Here is a 13821-nt window from a genome sequence, read left to right as displayed (position 1 = left end):
GAAGGGATCCAAATGGTCCGCTTCTTCCAGGCGTGCCTGGAGTTGTTCGGCAACCGCTCGCTCAATCACCTTGCCCAAGAATGGAAGATTTGAGACTGGGCGATAGTTGGCCATCATGGCCGCATCTAAAGATGGTTTTTTAAGAAGTGGTTTAATAACCGCCTCTTTCAGCGGGTCTGGGAAGGCTCCCTCACGGAGGGAAGCATTCACCACCCCACGAAGCCCATCGCCCAGTCCTTCCCGGCTAGCTTTTAGAAGCCAGGATGGGCAAGGATCCAGGAGACAGGTGGTTGGTTTCACTCGTCCAAGCAGCCTGTCCACATCCTCGGAGGTAACAGATTGGAATTGATCCCACTCAACTTGACTAGACAGAACTCTAGCACTCTCCCGCCCCGGCCCTGCTCCCACGGTGGAGTCTACTTCTTCCCGAATCTGAGCGATTTTATCTGCAAAAAACTTTGCAAAATCATTGCAGGAGAACATGTGGCCCGTACTGGGCCCCGATGTTGCAGGTGGTTCCGCTAAATTGTGAACCACCTGAAAAAGTCTCCTGCTGCTGTTTTCTGCAGATGCAATAGAGGCGGTGAAGAAATTCTTCTTCGCCGTCGCTATCGCCACTTGGTAGGCTCGACGTTGAGCTCTAACCTGTGTCCGGTCAGATTCGGAATGAGTTATCCACCACCGGTGCTCTAGCCGTCTCAACGATTGTTTCATTGCCCTCAGATCCGTGGAAAACCACGGGGCTGTCCGGGCTCCATGCAATCGGAGAGGGCGCTTCGGAGCCAAACAGTCAATAGCCCTGGTTAACTCCACATTCCAGCGGGCCACCAGGGAATCAGCTGAAAGGCCATCAACATGGGATAAAACATCCCCTACCACTCTCTGGAAACCATTTGGATCCATTAAGTGGCGGGGGCGGACCATCCGAATTGGTCCCACCTCCCTGCAGAGGGGATGGGTCGCAGAGAAGTCCAGTTGCACCAGGAAGTGATTTGACCATGGCACTTCTTTCGTTTCGCTTTTACTTAGTGTCAGATCACCAACATCCATAGAGGTAAACACCAGGTCCAAGGCATGTCCGCGGCTATGGGTTGGGCCAGACTTATTCAGGGACAGCCCCATGGAGGCCATGCTTTCCACGAAGTCCCGAGTGGCCCCTTGTAAGGTCGTGTCGGCATGGATGTTAAAATCCCCTAGGACGACCAAGCTAGGTGTCTCCAGGAGAACATCCGCCACGACCTGAAGCAGCTCGGGCAGGGAATCCTTGGTGCAGCGGGGAGGTTGGTACCCCAAAAGGAATCCTGTACTGCCCCTATTGCCCAACTTCCAGAACATGCACTCGGAAAACTGGGTCTTCCCAATAGGACACCTGGTGCAAACTAATGACTTCCTAAAAATCACTGCAACCCCCCCTCCCCGCCCTCATGACCTGGGTTGCTGTGCGTAAGAGAAACCTGGTGGACAAGCAGCGGCAAGGACAGGCCCATCTGCTTCATCCAACCAAGTCTCTGTTACACATGCCAGGTCAAGTCCTCCATCCATGATCAAGTCGTGGATGGCAGTGGTCTTATGAATCATTGACCTGGCATTGCACAGCAGCACCTTCAGGTCATGTGGGTATCCCTTGCTGATTCTAGTATCCATCCGGTCAGGACCAGACCCGGAGGCAGGAATAGTCCTCAGACAATGACTAAACCTGCCCCCTCTGTAATGACATGGTCTAGTTTTAGCGTAACTCCTCCTCCTACCCGTGATCACTGAGATCGGTTGCCCCAGTGCATCCCCCCCTGTGGGACATGCCCCAGCCATTTTGTGGGCTGGGGCCCACTCCCCGGCAGCCCTGACCCCTCCCCCTAAGAACAAAATAAGACCTTAAACAAACAAACAAAACCAATAAAACAATACAAACAAAAAAATGTAAAAATTACAAAAACATCAAAATAAAAAATATTTTCCCAAGCCCAACCAAACATCCATCCCACCCCCACCCCCCACATACAAAAAATCCAAAAGAAAAACACTCTGTGCCCCTCCGGCAGTAACAACTGTCCTAGTGAGGCCTGCCAGGCCCCGCCCTGGGCCAGGTGGTAAGTGGCAAGAGCAGGGCCCTCAGGCACTCACTCAGGGGAGTCCTCCTGGGCAGCGGCAGCAAGCATCTATCTATCACCACAGGTATGAGAGAATTTTGGGATTCCAAATAGCAAAGGAGAATTTTAAAATATGCCTCACAAAGCTCAGACTCACAATCTGGAATTGCTTGTGTATGAACCTATGTGAGATGCATAGGGGTTTAAGGTTGTTAAGACGTTAAGTGATTTCATTGGGGGCCCAATACATACACCACCCCTGTCGTTCAGCCTGGACACTGAGGTCCAGCTCTGAGAGCCTTTTGGCGGTTCCCTCACTGAGAGAAGTGAAGTTATAGGGAACCAGGCAAAGGGCCTTCTCAGCAGCGGCGCTCTCCCATCAGATGTCAAGGAGATAAAGAACTACACAACTTTTAGACGACATCTGAAGGCAGCCCAGTATCGGGAAGTTTTTAATGTTCAATATTTTATTATTATTTATCTGTTGGAAGCTGCCCAGAGTGATTGGGGCAGCCCAGCCAGATGAGCAGGGCATAATGATGATGATGATAATAATATAATAATGATAATGATAAGAATTCAATGTGACCAAAATACAAGGGAGAGCTATGCATAAATTGGAAAGAGTGACACATTGCTAAGTGCACTGAAGGCAAACCCTGTTCTTTGCTTCTTTACCTTGCTTCCAGAAGAAGAAGAAGAAGAAGAAGAAGAAGAAGAAGAAGAAGAAGAAGAAGAAGAAGGCGGAGAAGAAGAAGAGGAGTTTGGATTTGATATCCCGCTTTATCACTACCTGAAGGAGTCTCAAAGCGGCTAACATTCTCCTTTCCCTTCCTCCCCCACAACAAACACTCTGTGAGGTGAGTGGGGCTGAGAGACTTCAAAGAAGTGTGACTAGCCCAAGGTCACCCAGCAGCTGCATGTGGAGGAGCGGGGAAGCAAACCCGGTTCACCAGATTACGAGTCTATTGCTCTTAACCACTACACCACACTGGCTCTCCTGAGTACCAGCAGTGACCTGAGAGGTGGAAGGTGGAGCAGAGAGGACTTCCTCATTGCCCCCCTTACTGCCACAACAGGTGAAAGGGGAAGAAGGTCCTTAATACAGCTTGCCGACTTTGCCAGTCCCCCCTGAGCTAGTTTCTTTATATTTGTGAATGGCATTGTGGTTGTTAGTGATATCCGAGCATTGTACAACATTTAGATTTGCAGGAGGCACAGAAGGACAAGGCAAAGGGTATGTAGATGCGAATTGGCTATTTGCAGCAGCTGGGAAGCAGAGAGGCTAAGCAGAGAGTTAACATCTCTACTGATCCGTCTCGCCCGCGCCCAGATTTCTGACCTACAAAATCGTGCTCTTGCTTTCTTAAACATACTTACATGAAACTCAATACCAACACAATCTATTTATTGCTAAAATGCTAGTTGGAAATTGGAAACGGTATAAATAAGATGCATCGCTGGTGATCCCTGTGCCCCCTGAAGGCACTGTAAGGCTCAAAAACTCACTCGGTTCACGGCGTCATAAAACTGAAGCAATAAATGTCACCCCTTTTTTGATTGCACATTAAGCCAATCGGCTTTTTATTGCGGCTAAATAGGCCGTCATCAAGGCACCAGTCATTTTACTACTAGGGCATGACTTCAGCGAAATGTATAAGCTGATGGGGATGTGTGTGGGAGGATACTTTATTTCCGTATATTTTGCGCGCAGGCAGACAAAGTGGGGGGGGGATGATGAAAGGTTTCTCCCCGCCCCCAAATAGTCCAGTCCAAAGAGCCTACCCATGTTCGTTCATGCTGTAATGCCCTGATGTACACAGAAGATTAGGTGTCAATGCACATTAATATTTGATGTGCATTATCATATTATCCTTTATGGGTACTTTCCCAAGCATGCAAAGAAAGGCTCTCTTAAACACGGGGAGTTATATAATAATGTAGCGGTATTTTGCTGAGTTCACTCAGCATGCAAACTCTGCCCTTTGATTTTATGGCAGGAGTGGGGAGCAAGTACCAGCCACTGCAAGATACCTAATACCCATAAAGGAGTGAAATATAGCAAATCAGCCACCCATCCAGTGCTAGCTTTCTAGGAAAACGGGTGCCAGAACTCACCACGAACACTTCCCTTGTTCTCTTAGAATAGCAATGGCGCCCACTCGAGAGGTGCCACAACAGAATTCTGGCGAGTTCTGGCTGAAAAAAGGCCCTGCAGTAATCCACTTTGTTTTTGAAAAACAGACAGACACGCTACACAACCCCCACCCCACCCCAGATACGCACATTCTTGCAACATACAGTGGTACCTCGGGTTACATATGCTTCAAGTTACATACGCTTCAGGTTACAGACTCCGCTAACCCAGAAATAGTGCTTCAGGTTAAGAACTTTGCTTCAGGATGAGAACAGAAATCGTGCTCCGGCAGTGCAGCAGCAGCAGGAGGCCCCATTAGCTAAAGTGGTGCTTCAGGTTAAGAACAGTTTCAGGTTAAGAACGGACCTCCAGAATGAATTAAGTACTTAACCCGAGGTACCACTGTACTGTTAAAAATGAAGAGAGATCCCTTCACCCATAATTCAAGAATATTAACATCTTTTGACGCAAACGGTACAGGGAACCTTCTGGAAGCAGAAGTGTTGTTCGGCATGCATACTTGCTTCTTAACACTGAGGGGATGTTTGCTGCCAGAAAGATTTGCTGTGTCTGTTTGCTCATAGAAATTGTGCATGCAGAAGCACTCTTGGGTGAATGTTATTTTATTATTTCCTGAATTTCTTACTCATCATAAGATCCCAGGGTGGATCACAACTGTATAATTGTTCAACTGAGACTGAAATAGAGAACGGCTATGTGTATCACTGAAGGGTTTTAACCAGAATATTCCATTGAAGCTAAAGAACAGCAGAAAGGGCTCTCTGAGCTCCTAGATGGGTTGATGATTAACTGTTGTTATTCTCTAGTAGCTAACAGGCGAGTGTTTAACCTTGGATTGCATAAGAGCATAAGAGCTATTGAATTGCAAATTTACCTTCCTGGAAGGGTGGTGGTTAAATCTTTGTTCCCAGGCTCTGTGGGAATAAGGATGTGTAAATGACTCTCCTGAAGGGAGTGACACAGCTCCAGGAAAAATGGAGGCTGTAAGGAGAGAGAGAGACCTTTGCTTATAGGTCTCTTTAGAACTACGTTTATTTCTAAGATGCGGAGCCTGTGCTGGACAGCAGAAGATATTGCATGGAATTGTTTGGATGTATCTTTGATGCTTTTGTTCTGTTTTGAAGAAAGTTCTGCAAGTAAAGTTTTGAATAATATCCAATGGGTCTGGACAATATTTCATTCCAAAAGGGGTCTGCTGGTGGACCACAATAAACTGATTGATTGATTAATGGCCAGTTTTTATGTACCCAGTTGCTTCAAGATATATTAATATTTGCAATGACAACAATATAAAAAATGAATACAGTGGCACCTCGGTTTTAAGAACAGTGTTGTTTAAGAACAATTTGGTTTACAAAATCTGCAAAACTGGGAATAGTGTCTTGGTTTGAGAACTTTACCTCAGTCTAAGAACAGAATCCGAATGGTGGAAGGGCACCCGCGGTGGGAGGCCTCATTAGGGAAAACGCGACTCGGTTTAAGAACAGTTTTGGTCTAAGAACAGACTTCCGGAATGGATTAAATTTGTAAACCGAGGTACCACTGTACTAAAATCAAATTTAAAAAATTACAATCAGATGACTAGTGTGAGTCCTAAATATCTATCTATCTATCTATCTATCTATCTATCTATCTATCTATCTATCATCTATATCATCTATATCATCTATCATCAAAGACAAGGGTAAAGAGGGGTCTCTTCAGCCTATGCCCAAAGTTATACCATGAAGCAGCAAGATACACCTCTGAGGGGAGGGAGTCCAACACTTTATGAGGTGCAACAGAGCAAGTCCTCAACTGGTCTACCATTCCCTGCACTTCTGAGCAAGCACATGACTTGACTGCCATTCTGGATTTGTTCCAAAACCAAACATGAAACCAAATCTAGCAAAAGTACTAATCAAGCAGCTCCACTACTTAAATCAGGGGCGAGAAAGCTGTGCCCTTCCAGCTGGGTTGAGGAGGGTTGGAATTCAACAACATCTGGAGGGTCTGTTGTTCCCCTGCTCCAATTTGAGGGAAGGGAGAGGCAGAACAGAAACTACTGTATTGCAACTATCTATTTCTGTTTTGAGTCCGTAACATAAGGGGGGGGGGAGGTCTTTAATGGATTATAAATTTGCCGTTAGAGCTATACCAATTGCCGGACATCACTGAATGCTGCCATAGCTAGATTCTTCAGAATCTAGCGCAAGTAGGTCAGGTAGTCTTTGTGCACCTTATTGAACATTAGTAAACAGTCAATTCCTGTGTGGTGTACTTGAGCTTTCAAGCTGCCTCTTAGAGCTTTTGCACACCAATCTCAGGATTACATCATCATGTTCAGATGCTCTGGCTAAAACGAGCAGATACAGAACCGCTCTTCCAATCTAATTGACGCATGGATTGAGAAGCTGGCAAAAATCAGATACCCATTTTCTTTGCATGTTTCCCTTGCTTTCTTTTGGGATATATTTGGCCATAATAAAGATAAATATCGATTGGCTCGAGCAATATTGATTTTAGGGTAGTTGCTGCTGACAGCAGCATGATTTGTACAGACTTCCACGCTCTTATAATGGAGTTTATTTGCATGAGAATTTGGTTTGAGGGTATTGATGTGGGCTTTCACTTGCTGCACTGGCATGCTGTAGAATTTGCATATAACGTATACCTGCAATTAGAGAAAAAATATGAGGTTAAGGGATGGCCGTTTGGTTACATACGCATCCCGGTGGTGGATGGGAGTGTCTCTAAGTGGAATAATGTTTGCATTCAAAATAGCCATATTAGCACAAAATGATTTGGGGGTGAGGTGGGGGGTTCAAATTCAGCTGTATCTCCAGGTGCTGTGTAGTCATTAATTTAGTTTCATATTGTGCCCTACTGCCCCACACTCCTAATCATTCACTGGTTTGTTGTTGTTGTTGTGCTGGTTGCTCTCCAGGAAAGGAATTTGAAATAGCCTATTTATCAATTTATCAAAATGGAGGCAGTGAGAGATTTTACTTTCTTGGGCTCCATGATCACTGCAGATGGTGACAGCAACCACGAAATTAAAAGACGCCTGCTTCTTGGGAGAAAAGCAATGGCAAACCTAGACAGCATCTTAAAAAGCAGAGACATCACCTTGCCGACAAAGGTCCGTATAGTTAAAGCTATGGTTTTCCCAGTAGTGATGTATGGAAGTGAGAGCTGGACCACAAAGAAGGCTGATCGCCAAAAAAATTGATGCTTTTGAATTATGGTGTTGGAGAAGACTCTTGAGAGTCCCGTGGATCCAACCTATGCACTCTTAAGGAAATCAGCCCTGAGTGCTCACTGGAAGGACAGATCCTGAAGCTGAGGCTCCAATACTTTGGCCATCTCATGAGAAGAGAAGACTCCCTGGAAAAGACCCTGATGTTGGAAAAGATAGGGGGCACAAGGAGAAGGCGACGACAGAAAACGAGATGGTTGGATAGTGTTCTTGAAGCTACCAGCATGAGTTTGACCAAACTGCGGGAGGCAGTGGAGGATAGGAGTGCCTGGCATGCTCTGGTCCATGGAGTCATGAAGAGTCGGACACGACTAAACGACTAAACGACTAAACAACAACAACAACAATTTATCAATTTATCTATTTCGTTTATTTCTCATCCTGTTCTCCAAGAAGATTGAAGGTGGAGTACATGCAGGGCTATTTTTCCCAACCAGAACTTGCGGGAACTCAATTCCAACTTCTCTCACGTGGGCGTCATAGCCATAAAAAGAGAACAAGGGAGGCCTCAATGGTGAGTTTTGGTACCTCTGCTTCTAGAAAAATAGCACTGATACATATACATGTTTCTCTCTCCTCCTCATTTAATCCCCACAAAAGCCCAGTGAGGTAGGTTGAGAGGCAGTGACTGGCCCAAGGTCACCCAGTGAGCATTATGGCCAAATGGGGATTTGTTAAGAGTGATGTTTATTTATTTCCATTCCAAAAACAACCTGCAAACAAAAGCCCCAATGTTCCAAGGTTCCAAGGAAGGTTATGCACATCAAATTTCCACGTGTACCAAGAGTTCAAGTGACATCAGCTACGATGCTGATATTGTCATTCATTAATATTCCCAATATTCATTAAAATTCCCCAGAGTGGCTGGGGAAACTCAGCCAGATGGGCAGGGTATAAATTAATTAATAAATTAATTAATTAATAATACCTTAAAAGAAAGTATGCAACTTAAAAAGAGAAGATATGTATTTATTCTTCTGCAAATAAGCAGAAGCTTGGAAGCCACAAAATGTGAGTGCAGACAGCTGACAGCACCCTAACGTAAAGCTATCAACACTTACTTTAGTAGCTGACATAATTACAAATTCCATATTCATATATAATAAGAATAATAAGTATTCTTTGCTGTAGCACTCAAACTCTCCTTTTTTTAAAAAAGTAACAGATCACACAGTAATTATGAATGCAAAAGGACTGCAAGTTTTTGATCCTTCTGCATATGCTAGAAAGGGGAGGTTTTTCAAAAGGTTGACCTTCATCTGAAGATAACACCAACCTCTCTCATTTCCCCTTTAAATAAAAGAGCATTTTCATGTGTTATATCAAGCTACTTCAACTCTGAAGAGCTTCTGCCATCTTTATAGATTACAAGTAGTCCAGAGGAACAAGAGCTTCCACTCTTGTTGACCTGTAACAAAACAAGTCTAGGACTTTTTGACACGCTCATGAGCTGACATTAAGCCACTTTGCAAAATGAAAGGGCTCTCCCTTTGATATGTTCTATTTATACCCTCCCTGAGAGCTCTGAGATGCTTTAAAAATTGAGAGAGAGAGTGTGTGTGTCTGTACATGCACATGTGAAGGGATGATCTCTGAAATGCGCCTCCCTGCTCAAAGCCTTAATGCTCCTCTTGCCTTTTTGTGCATGTGTGCTTTTATCAGGGGCGTTACAATGAATCACTCCCTGTCATCCCGAGTCAATTGTTTTCTTAGCAAGCTCAGAAATAAAGCCCCAAAGCGAGCGACAAGTGAATGCCCGATTTACCGATAGATCACAATCGAGAGCTTAATAAATGGGCACAGCCACTGGCTTGCTTCAAATATTCATGAAGCCTACTCTGGTGCAAAATGCATTAAAGGTGGGAATAATGCCAGTAATATATGATCCTCTTTTGGAGACAAGGAGCTTTCGCAGATTAAAAGAAGCAAGACGTTAAAGACTTTAAACTGAATAGCCTTTGTTTTTTAACAGAGTGAAGGATCGTCACTAATGGAATGCTAAACCGTGGGTGTGCATGGCTGGGTGGGCGCCTTCCCACACACATACACACATATTCACATTTTGAAAAAGAAGTAAGGAAAATGTGCTAATCCTCTGCAGCTTGGAGTTACTGCTTCCAATACGGAATCAGAGTGGAAACATGGAATATTGTTAAGGGCCACTTAGAATCATAGAATTGTAGAGATGGAAGGGAAGCCAAGATTCATCTAGTCCAAGCCCTAGCAATGCAGGAATTTCAGCTAAAACATCGATGGCAGATGGCCATCCAGTCTCTGCTTAAAAACCTCCAAGTAAGGAGAGTTCACAACCTCCTGCCGGAGTCTGTTGCCCTGTCAAACAGTTCTTACTGTCAGAAAGTTATTCCTGATGTTTTGTCGGAATCTCCTTTCTTGTAACTTGAAACCATTGGTTCGAGGCCTAACCTCCAGAGCAGGAGAGAGAAGCTTGTTTCCGCTTCCACATGACAGCCCTTGAGATATTTGAAGATGGCTATCATATCTCCTCTCAGTCTCCTCTTTTCCAGGCTAAACATACCCAGCTCCTTCAAGCGCTCCTCATAAGGCTTGGTTTCCAGACCCTTGATCATCTCGGTTGCCCTCCTCTGCACATGTTCCAGTTTGTCAACATCCTTCTTAAATTGTGGTGCCCAGAACTGGACACACTACTCCAGGTGTGGTCTGACCAAGGCAGAATAGACCAGTACTGTTCCTTCCCTTGATCTGGACCCTATAGCATTACAGTGAAGCCTCAGTTTTTGAACGTAATCAGTTCTGGAAGACCATTCGACTTCCGGAATGTTTGAAAACCGAAGATCAATGGGCTGGCTGTGAAGTCAATGAGGGAAAATGAAAAACATGCCTCGGCTTCTGAGGCGCATTCGAAAATGGAAGCAATTACATCAGGGTTTTCAGAATTCAGGTTCCAAATTGTTCGGCTTCTGAGATGCTCGAAAACCAAGGTTCCACTGTACCTTTTTTTTTTTTTTTGCTGCTGCTGCATCACACTGTTGACTCATCTTAATCTTGGGGCCCACCAAGACCCCTAGATCCTTTTCACATGTATTGCTAGTAAGCCAGGCACCCTCATTTTATAGAAGCAAACCCATTCCATAGAAGCAAACCCAGGTTTGCCACAAAAAGCATACACTAAGTATACTATCCCTTCACATAGTAAAGTCTTCATGGAAATTATTGCAATTTTGGGTGGCGTGGGGTAGGGGCAATGCACTGAAAGATTGAAGTAACTTATTCTTCCCAGTTTTTAAATTCAGTTTACATTTGAAACACTCCTTTCAAGAAACAGCTAGTCGATACAGGTAACAGAGCACCCCAGATAATTTTCACAGTAAGAACTGATTGCTCACTTGAGCAGCCACCTGGTTCATGTGATTTCTCTCCCTTTAGGCAGCAGGGGGGTATTATCCCGTCCTCCATTTCTTGGAGATTCATGGAGGATAAGGCTATCAATGCCTACAAGTTTTCAATGGCTATGTTTTTCTCTCCTCTGTTGGAAGCAGTGTGCCTTCCCATAAACAAGGGAAACACATGAGAGAAGTGTGCTGTCAAGTCCCACTTATGGGCTTCCCATAGGCATTTGGGTTAGCCATCACAAGAAGACAATGTTGGCTTAGATGGGTTCTTCTTATGCTCCATGCCATTTATTTTTATTGATTTATTTTATTGATTTATTTCATTAAAATTATATGCTGCTCGAGTGTAAAAAGAGAGAGAGCTCAAAGTGGTTCACAGAAAAAAAAGCAGCAACATTATCAATAAGAGGAATGATCAACAATAATTTTAGACTTTCAAAAAGTTAAGATAGCAGAAAACTAAAAACAGGTTATAACTCACACTGACTTTCTAAATATCTGGGTAGGTAAAAGGTAAAGGAGCCCTGGGTGGTTAAGTCCAGTTCAAGGTGACTATGGGGTTGCGGCGCTCATCTCGCTTTTAGGCCGAGGGAGCTAGCATTTGTCCGCAGACAGCTTTCCGGGTCATGTGGCCAGCATGACTAAACCGCTTCTGGCACAACAGAACACCGTGATGGAAGCCAGAGTGCACAGAAACGCAGTTTACCTTCCTGCAGCAGTGGTATCTATTTATCTACTTGCACTGGTGTGCTTTCGAACTGCTAGGTTGGCAGGAGCTGGGACAGAGCAATGGGAGCTCACCCTGTCATGGGGATTTGAACCGCCAACCTTCTGACTGGCAAGCCCAAGAGGCTCAGTGGTTTAGACCACAGCGCCACCTGTATCTGGGTAGGCCTGTCTAAACAAAAATGTTTTCAGCAGGCACCAAAAAGGGTACAGCACAGACTCTTGGAGAAGGCTCATTTTGGACTGGATGGAGGCTGAACTGTGGAAAGGCCCATCTCATCACTTCATCCCACAACCAGAGTAGAATGTACAAACTACAGAAGGTGTGGTTGACCCACACAACCCTCCTTCCTTTTGTCCTATAATAATAGGGTGCTCTTTCTTCTCTTCTGCAACTAAACAAGCTCCTCTCTGCACCACCATGCAAACGTGAATGTCAAGAGTCCTGCACTCCGAGTGGCTAATGCAGCAAAATGTATCAAAGTAAGGCAATTATAATTAATAGCGACAACAGCAGTGAGTATTCATTTTGCCGAGCGGGATTTGGCAGCAGACACAGAGAAGGGTTTGAGTGGGGGAAGGGGAGGCTGCAGAAAGGAGCAGACTGTACCCAATCAGAATAATGTTATTTGTTCTTAGAAATCATTAACAGCCCAGCTACATCTGCTGGGAACATCTGGGTTGCCTTTCTCTCCCAGCATCCAAGGCGGTTCTCAACCCATGGGTCCCAGATGTTGTTGGACTACAACTCCCATCATCCCTGGCCACTGGTCATGCTTCCTAGGAATGATGGGAGTTGTAGTCCAACAATATCTGGAGACCCACAGGTTGAGAAACACTGTGGTAGAGGGAAGAGTCTGGGGCATTCATTCCTGTAGTCTCACAGCGATTGTCACTATGGGAGCAGGGCTGATGCCAGCTTTTGATGCCCACCACTACTGCACCACTTTCCCTCGCTCTCTTCGCGCCCCCTGCCCCCCATTTCCATGTTAACCGAGTGCAGAGAAAATCTGTTTGCATCTCTCCCCACCCCACAGCAACCCCGAAAATTGCGGGAATGACGGGACAACATTTGGGGCAGTATACTCGTACACAGTTCTTTCTAGCTGTTTTCTTTTTCTTTTCTTTTTTTAAAAAAACTTTTATTGTGCTTTAAACAAATAGAAATAAATATAGACAATCAAAATTACAAAAGAAAATTCCTTAATAATAATGATGGTGAAATAAGCTAAAAAAAATACAAAAAAATCTAAGTACATGGCATAGAACATAAGCCATTATGGGAAAGAAAAAAGAAAAAAGAAAAGGGGGAGGAGGAGGAAAAGAAGAAAAAAAGAGAGAGAAAAGAAAAAAAAAGGGGGGGGGAGAAAAAAAAAAGAGGAAGATGAGCCAAAACACAAGAAGGCCGATCTATTGTACGCTTCCGTCAAGGTCACAACAGATCATTGTTCTTATCAATTCTCTCTATCTGCATTCCATAGAATCCCTCATCTTGGTATCAGGGAACATTTCCCTATGCGGTATCATTCTAAACATAACCAGGTCTTTCTTGATGAACCCTTATCCCCTAGATAATTATTTAACTTTAAGCTGTTTCCATAGGGGAACAGAAACACAGATGTGTGGAAAGGGTGAGGGAGTAGCAACATTGTCCAACGATGCTCCTTGTTGTGTCACACCATGCCCACTGGTGTGAAAGAAATTTAGTGTGATATGCCAGTATCAAAAAGCTGCCGTTTCATAACACAACCGTTACTGCAGTGTGAAAGGAACAGAACAACGTGGAAAACTAAGGTAATATTATAATCTGGAAAACTAAAGTAATATTATCCATGTCTAAATGCCCTCTTAGCCACTTTTATAAGGGAAGGCTAAAGACAGAAGATAATCCGCTTTAAATAGTTCGGACTGCATGAAAACCCCGCTTAACCTGTTTGACTGGAGGCTGAAAAGGTGAAAAGGAAATGTGAAATGATGACTTTTATCGTACCACCTTCAACTCTCTTTAACAATCGGTGTCCAACTCCAGCCTCAGCGCTGTTTGAAGCTTGCAGCCTCAACTCCAAGGTGGTTGTCGCCAATGGAAGCTAAGGCAGTTAAAAAGTTAAATATGGAGTCGAAATGGCCAAGATATTGGGAAATTTTGGAAAAGGAAGGGGACAAATTGAGATTGCAGAGTTTTGAAAAATTAAAAGGGAAGGTGAGAGATTGGTTGCATTATCATCAAATAAATGAAGTGTT

General features: G+C 44.4%; 1 protein-coding gene across 1 annotated transcript in view; it reads right to left on the bottom strand.

Moving 5' to 3' along the window:
- TMEFF2 (transmembrane protein with EGF like and two follistatin like domains 2) overlaps window positions 1-13821 on the bottom strand; it is a 253882-nt gene that overhangs the window by 73957 nt on the left and 166104 nt on the right. The gene's annotated exons all lie outside the window — the stretch shown is intronic.

Source organism: Podarcis raffonei, chromosome 1 (assembly GCF_027172205.1).
Source record: "Podarcis raffonei isolate rPodRaf1 chromosome 1, rPodRaf1.pri, whole genome shotgun sequence".
NCBI classification, from domain to species: domain Eukaryota; kingdom Metazoa; phylum Chordata; class Lepidosauria; order Squamata; family Lacertidae; genus Podarcis; species Podarcis raffonei.
The sequence above is the reverse complement of the archived record's forward strand: the minus strand, read 5'-3'. Positions and strand labels throughout refer to the sequence as shown.